Below are 6963 nucleotides of genomic sequence, written 5' to 3' on the forward strand. Positions count from 1 at the left end.
GTGTTGCAAGAGAGTAATATGAGCTGGCTTACTCAGACCACTAAAAATATGACTGTTATCCTTTACTTGGGCTTCTACTGCTTCTCTGAGAACCTCGTGCATATTGCTTGCTGAATCTTTATCCATTCTGGTCAGTAGATAGTCCATAGCCTTTCCACATATGCTGGGTTCCCATGCCATGCTTAGTCCTTTTCTGATCATGGTCTCTCAATAGAAGACCTTATATCGTGCCTCAGTGAAAAAATCAAACCATCTGGAAAGAGCTACTACTCTTTTCTCTATATTTCTGTAGAGACTCAGAAACAGAAAACTCTTATTCTTAGGGTTAAAAAGGTCAATTAACATCTTCTAGAAACTCTGCCTCAAATTTTTCATGCATGTGCACATTCAGAGTGTGCAGAATGCACACCCCCTCCTGCCATAAGGCTGTTTCCACACTTCCTTTGGTGATTGTACTTTTCACTTTCACCCTAAAACATGGTGGACCTGAAGGCTACTTACTAAGTTCACTGCTGTCCACAGCTAATGCCATTCTCTGACCCTGTATCTAGTCATGAGTAACTCCCACCAACCCAGCCAAAATTATCTGCTTTATTTCTCTGACTCAATTCTTGCATGTTCAAATACCTATCTGGGAACCCTCCTAAGTGATACATACTCAACTGAGACACAATATGTTTAAACTGAAACCCTTCTGTCTCTCAATCTCTTTATATTCTACTACCCCAACTGGTAAGCAGTTCAAGATCAATCAAGCTGACAGGAACCATTCTTCCTTATAATATCCTCTGCATTGTGCTAAATGACATCAAGAAATGCGGGGATACTGGGGATGGGGATCTTACTTCAGACAAGATATAGAACACCAGAATAGACAGTAGTTCCTGTAACAAGGAAAAAATGAATAAACAAAAAATATATGCTTAAGATATAAAAAAGCACTGGGTACAAAGATTCTAGAAGCTCTAAATTCTAGAGGATGCAAATCTTCCTAGCTACTTGACAGGTGGTCTTTGGGAATTAGCCAACAAAAACTTTAAAATAATTACGATGAATATGTTATGTAAATTAGGGGAAATGGAAAAAATGGGTAAAAAGCTGGAAAAATTGATATAAAAATGTAATCTCTTAAAAAATCTTTAAAAGGACCCAATGAACAGTTTAAAACTTAAAAATACAATATCTGAAACTAAGGATTTATTGGATGGGGTACATTGCAGACTGGGAATGGTACTAGGAAGAATAGGTAAATAAGAAATCAATATGAATTATCTAACTAAAAGATAAAGAAAGAATTAAAGGTAACCATAGAACATGGCAGACATATGGAAAATATCAAAGTGTCTTTCATGACTATAATTAGAGTCCCATATAGGGAGGAAAGAGAGTATGGGGCAGAAAATATATATAAACAGATAATAAAAAGCAGAGAGGAAAAATAACGTTCAGAGGGGACATATGAATTACAGATGATTTTGTATCAGGAACAATGGAAGCCAGAATAAACCAATATACTGGTACATTTAAAGTGTTAATAAAAAATATATCTTGTCAAGTTAGTATTCTATATCCAATGATAATATCCATCAAAATTGAAAACAAAATATATATAATCAAAATCTAAAAATTTATTAACAGCAGACCCATAGTACAAGAAATATTAATGGAATTTCTTCAGGCTGGAAGCACATAAAGCTAAATGAAACACTGAATGGTAAGAAAAATAAAGAGCATTAGAAAGGATGAGTAAAAACTACTGTTCTTTAAACTTTGATTTAATAAAACTACAAATATAACAATATATTGTTGAGCTAAAAGTTATATGGAAATAAAATATATAACAATAATCACACAAAATGTGAGAAGACAGTGAATGGAATTATATTGTTCAAGAAGTGATAAAATTATTTCAAACTGCATTGTGAAAGGTTTAGAATTAACACTGACTATAATTTCTAAAACAATCAATTAAATAATAAAAACTAACAACTCAGCAGAGGGACCTCTGTTTCCAGTTAAGATGGTATAACGTCATTCTTCCCTAGTCCTTTACAAACAAAAAATCCTGGATGTAACAACAGCAGCAATGAAAACTAGCATAGGAAGATGGGAAGCAGGAGGAGGACTAACAGAAACCACAGTATGTGAGGAAGAAAATGTCTCGAGTTCCCTGGGTTTTCCGTTTGCTTCCCATATATCCTGGGCTGGGCACTGAAGAAGCCTGAAATGCAGAACTGTCAACAGGCACAGGTAAAATAGGCCCCAAGGAGAGTCTGTTTTCTCTAACAAAAGTGCCAGGGAATGGGTTACCTAGTGAAACAGAGAACCTTTTTGACAATACTCACTCTACTTCAGCCAAATGCCAAGAGACAAACTGGTGTGGTCAGTGGAGCCAAGCAGAGAGCTAAACTTCTGCTCCCTGCCCAACACTAACAGGTGACTGATTCTCCCACCGAGGTGGTGTTGATGGGCTGAGCAGGAAGTTCAGCTTTCACTTCCACCTGGCTAATGTTAGTGGGGTGCCCCACTCAGCAGAAGGCAGAATGAAGCTTTGCAGAAAGAAGCTAGTCAGTCCTCTTCCTTATCACACACAAACACCCTAGGTGTCAGTGGGAACCAAATTTCCACCCCCAGCTACGTTGGAGTGGCGCATCCTGAGAAGAAGGTGGTGTTTTCCCCCTGAAACAAAGTTTGCCAGCATTGGAGGGAGAGCAGAAGAGGTGTACCAGATGTCCAGAAAGGAGAGGTTGCTGAGGAAGAAGTATGTGGGTGTGTGCAGGTGGGAATTGAAGATGCTGACAGAGACCAGAATAATATTGCCCAGCAAGGTGACCAGGTACATTAGCAGACACAGCATAAATGTGATGATCTCAACTTTGGGGTAGTGAGTCAGTCCCAGAAAAATAAAATTTGGAATGACTTTCCAGTTTGGCTTGACCATTTTATTCCTTCTTGTCCATCTGTCATAGTGAATAGAATTTCATTATGTGTATTTAAAAATTTAAATTCTACCAACTTTCAGGGAGTTTTTGTTAGGGGTACTTTATGAGAGTCATTGTTCTGTCAATGTTATTGGCAATGTCACATTAATTATTCATTCATTCATCCAATATTTATTGAATACACTATAGGGCACTGATGATCTAGAGCTTAATTACACAAAATCTGCTGCTCTCGGGCAACTCACCACTAAATATAGGGCACAGTCAAGTAAATAAACAATTCCAATACCATGATATAATTGTGCCTCCGAGCACTAGGCAAACACTACCTCACTATGTTTGGGGCAGCTGTTCAGTGAGACCTTCTAAGGCTTAGTTTAATCCAAAGAAGCTTTGGACCTAATCAGGTTAAGGACCAAGGGAGGTTAAGTAGGAAAAGAGCTGTTTTTTGGCAAAAGTTGTAAGGAGAAGTTATTTGTTTGCACTTCATAAAGCTCTAAATTATTTAATATGACAGATGGATAGGCTGCATACTAAGGAATATTAAAAAAATGAGGATAGGAAATAGGCAAGAGCCCAATCCCTATAACACTACCTGATTTCTATTCCCAACAAGGCACTTTTGAATATGGAAATGACCTTGAACCCAGCTTTTCTTAAAAAGAAAATCATTTTTAAAGTTTAGTATTTTATTATTTGAATCAAATTACTTATGACATATCTTACAACTGATCGCACATGGAGATGTGTTTAAAAACCACTGTCCTACAGGACAGAATTCAAATGAAGCATCACATACACGGACCTCACATTCTCATTGCTGCCTGTTTCTCCAACCTCATCTCCAAACACTCCACCTCCCACCTCCACACACACTCTCTACTCTGAAATAGCAATCAACTTATGGTTCCTCATACTTTGCCATCTTATATTTTTATGTCTTTAATATATAGTTTGTCTACCTGAAATACCCTTCCTGCTCACCTATAATCTTTATTGTATATTTTTATCAAATTTTCAGAACCCTGCGCAAGATGTAGTATGGAGAGAGAAGAGGAATCTCAGTAATTCCTCGGTTCCTAGGAGTGAAACGTGTTGAATTTAAGGTACCTGAGAGATATCATGAGGGAGATGATGAATGACCAGTTAGATTGTACAGATCTAGATCACAGGAGATTTAGGAAGCAGAAGACATAGCTCTTATTTGCCTGCATATAAGTGATACTTGAAACTGTGTTTACATACATGTGATTACCCAGGAATATCATGCAGAGAAAAGAGGTCAAGAGAGGCTAGATTCCTGGGAAATTCCAAAATAATATGGTAGGGCAGAGAAAGAACATCCTCTGTTCCTTCAACATAGAGGTATAGAATAACCCGAATATGATGTGATTACAGAAACCAAATGGGGAGCTCCAAAAAGAGAATAACAACAATTGCTAATACTAAAGACAAGTCAAATGAAATAAGATTAGAAAACAACTGATATCAAACTTCCTTCTGACTCCTAGATTTCTTCAGGAGTTCCTCTTCACAAATTGGACAGACTTAGATTCTCAGTGGATTACTGGAAAATGAAATACATACTTACAGGTGATGCTTATCCTATGCCTAAAATTCACAAAATCATATATAACCAGTTCTGCTATAATCATTTTGATTATTGATTTATATGGTTACATCATACAACACATACATATTTCTTTTAGAAGTTATGTATAATTTCTTTTACTAGGATTCATCTTTGATCCTTTACAGCACCCACTAAAATAAGATTTATTAAATATTTATTGGCTTTATTTAATTAAATCTCAGGTATAACTTGAAGCACCTAATATATACTCAATAAATGTTTATTGAGTGAAAAGAAAAATTGTGTGCAAATTTCTTAAGTAGGGCTTCATTCTTTGTATACACTTATTTTATTCAAGTATATCACACTGAACTATACCCATATGAACACCCCCATCCCTTTCATCACTGGACTGTGAGTTTCTCAAGAACCTGTTCCACACAGCGCTAGCAAAGTAAAAACTTGCATTTAAGATTTTTCATAACACGTGGCTGCATTGTACATGGTAAGTTTTTGATATATGTTAAAAGGAGTAAATGTTCAATATAGTTCTCTGTGCCAACGTAAAAACCTAAAGACTTCTCAACTTGCCATTTACAAATGCAATCTTATTTGTGGAATCAAAGAAACTAGTTGAATTAAGAATCAAAGACAATGAGCTCCTAGCCCTAAGTATTTGATGTAGAGTCAAATACTTAGAGAGGAAGAGGACAACAATCACCTGTACTCCTCTTTATTAGAGATAGAAACGTTTCCCAAACAATATAAAGCAAATTACAAATTTCAAGGTAAATTGTGGGAAACATCACTATAATACAGTCTCTAGGTAGACCTGATACGGCCAATAAAACTGCAATGTGAGCAGATTCTAAGATAGAATTACTTGTGCCAAGGTGATGGAGGCCCAGAAGTCAGTAGAAAGCTTAATACATTTTAGCATACACCCAGGTCAATGGTCCTGAAGATGGTATGTTTCAAGTTACTTTCTGCCTGGAGCCCAGTAATGGAAACTCATACCATAGAGCTTATTTGAAAACTTAAGGTGAAAAAAATATACTTAAAGATAAAACTGTTTTTATTTTCAGAGAAGATGAGAAACTGCTCTTATCTATATTCATTGAATCAATGTTATTAACAATAAGCCTATATCCCTTTTAACTGGACCCAAACATTAAAAAATGAGCATACCTGTGCTCTTCAATAAATACAGGTCTATTAATTTTTATTTTTTTATTTCAGCATATTATAGGGGTACAAATGTTTAGGTTACATAAATGGCCTTTGCCCCACCCAAGTCAGAGCTCTAGGCGTGTCTATTATTAAACATTCTACCAAAATTTAATAGCAGTTAAATGCTTGACAAATTGTATATTTCAGGCCTGTACTTTTCTTGGGGACCAGGCAGACTACAGACACAAATCATTATCTGTCTAAAGTAATGCTTTTATGACTCATGGGGATTTCAGCAAAAAATATTACAGTCATGCATCGCCTACAGACAGGTATACATCCTACCATTTCCCTGGAATCCGATGCTGCTGCTGCCCTACTCTTTAGGGTGACCACATATTAGATCATCCAAACTGGGTCAATTTTGATAGTGAAAGAGATAAATTAATAATTACACCAGGGCAATTGGTGTTAACTAGAATAGCTATGAGCAAAAAAAGACATATGGTTACTATTCCATGGTTGATTCCTTTAGTGCCATCAGGTTCCAAATCCACAAGGCATTTCTCAAAAAAGTAGGCTTTATACTTTGTCATCAGCACCCCAAACAGTACTGCCTGGGCCTGACTCACAGCAACTGTTTAAACTTTGGCCTGCACCTGATCACTTCCAAAGACTTAGACTTAAGTTCACAGGTCCAGGCTAGGGAAACAATCTCTGGGAAAGATATCACACTGTCCTTGGACTCAAAGTGCGAAGTTTAGGAGTATGCAGCTACGTGTACAGAAAACAATCAACATTACTTATTTTAACAGACTTCTAGGAAGTTATTTTAGTAATGATAGTATTGGAACTCTATAATTTTACCTAAGTTATAAAAAATCTACACCTAGATTTCATTCTGTCTTGCAGAGAAAGTAAAGAGGTGTGAAATTGGTTTTTGAAAATAATTTTATCAAAAATCAAGGGAAAAAAAGGCTTTTCTCTTGTCTGGAAATCTCCCTCTCTTACACCATCACTCTACTTGCCCTCGGAGTCAAGCTCTTCATAAAAAAAAAAACAACAACAACAAGAAAAAGCAAACAACAAAAAAATCATAATCACTGACTCCCAAAATACTGAAATTTATTTATTTACTTATTTTTCTTAGGTAGTGCATCAGAATATGTTAGAGCTTTAGGGCTTTGAGAGATGAATTTGAAACAGCAGCAGGAACCTGTTTGTTTTAGTTTCTCTAACTGATTTCCACATTATGATTATAAAATTACTTGGCCCTTT

Source organism: Propithecus coquereli, unplaced genomic scaffold, assembly GCF_000956105.1.
Source record: "Propithecus coquereli isolate 6110/MARCELLA unplaced genomic scaffold, Pcoq_1.0 Scaffold130, whole genome shotgun sequence".
In the NCBI taxonomy this organism is placed as follows: domain Eukaryota; kingdom Metazoa; phylum Chordata; class Mammalia; order Primates; family Indriidae; genus Propithecus; species Propithecus coquereli.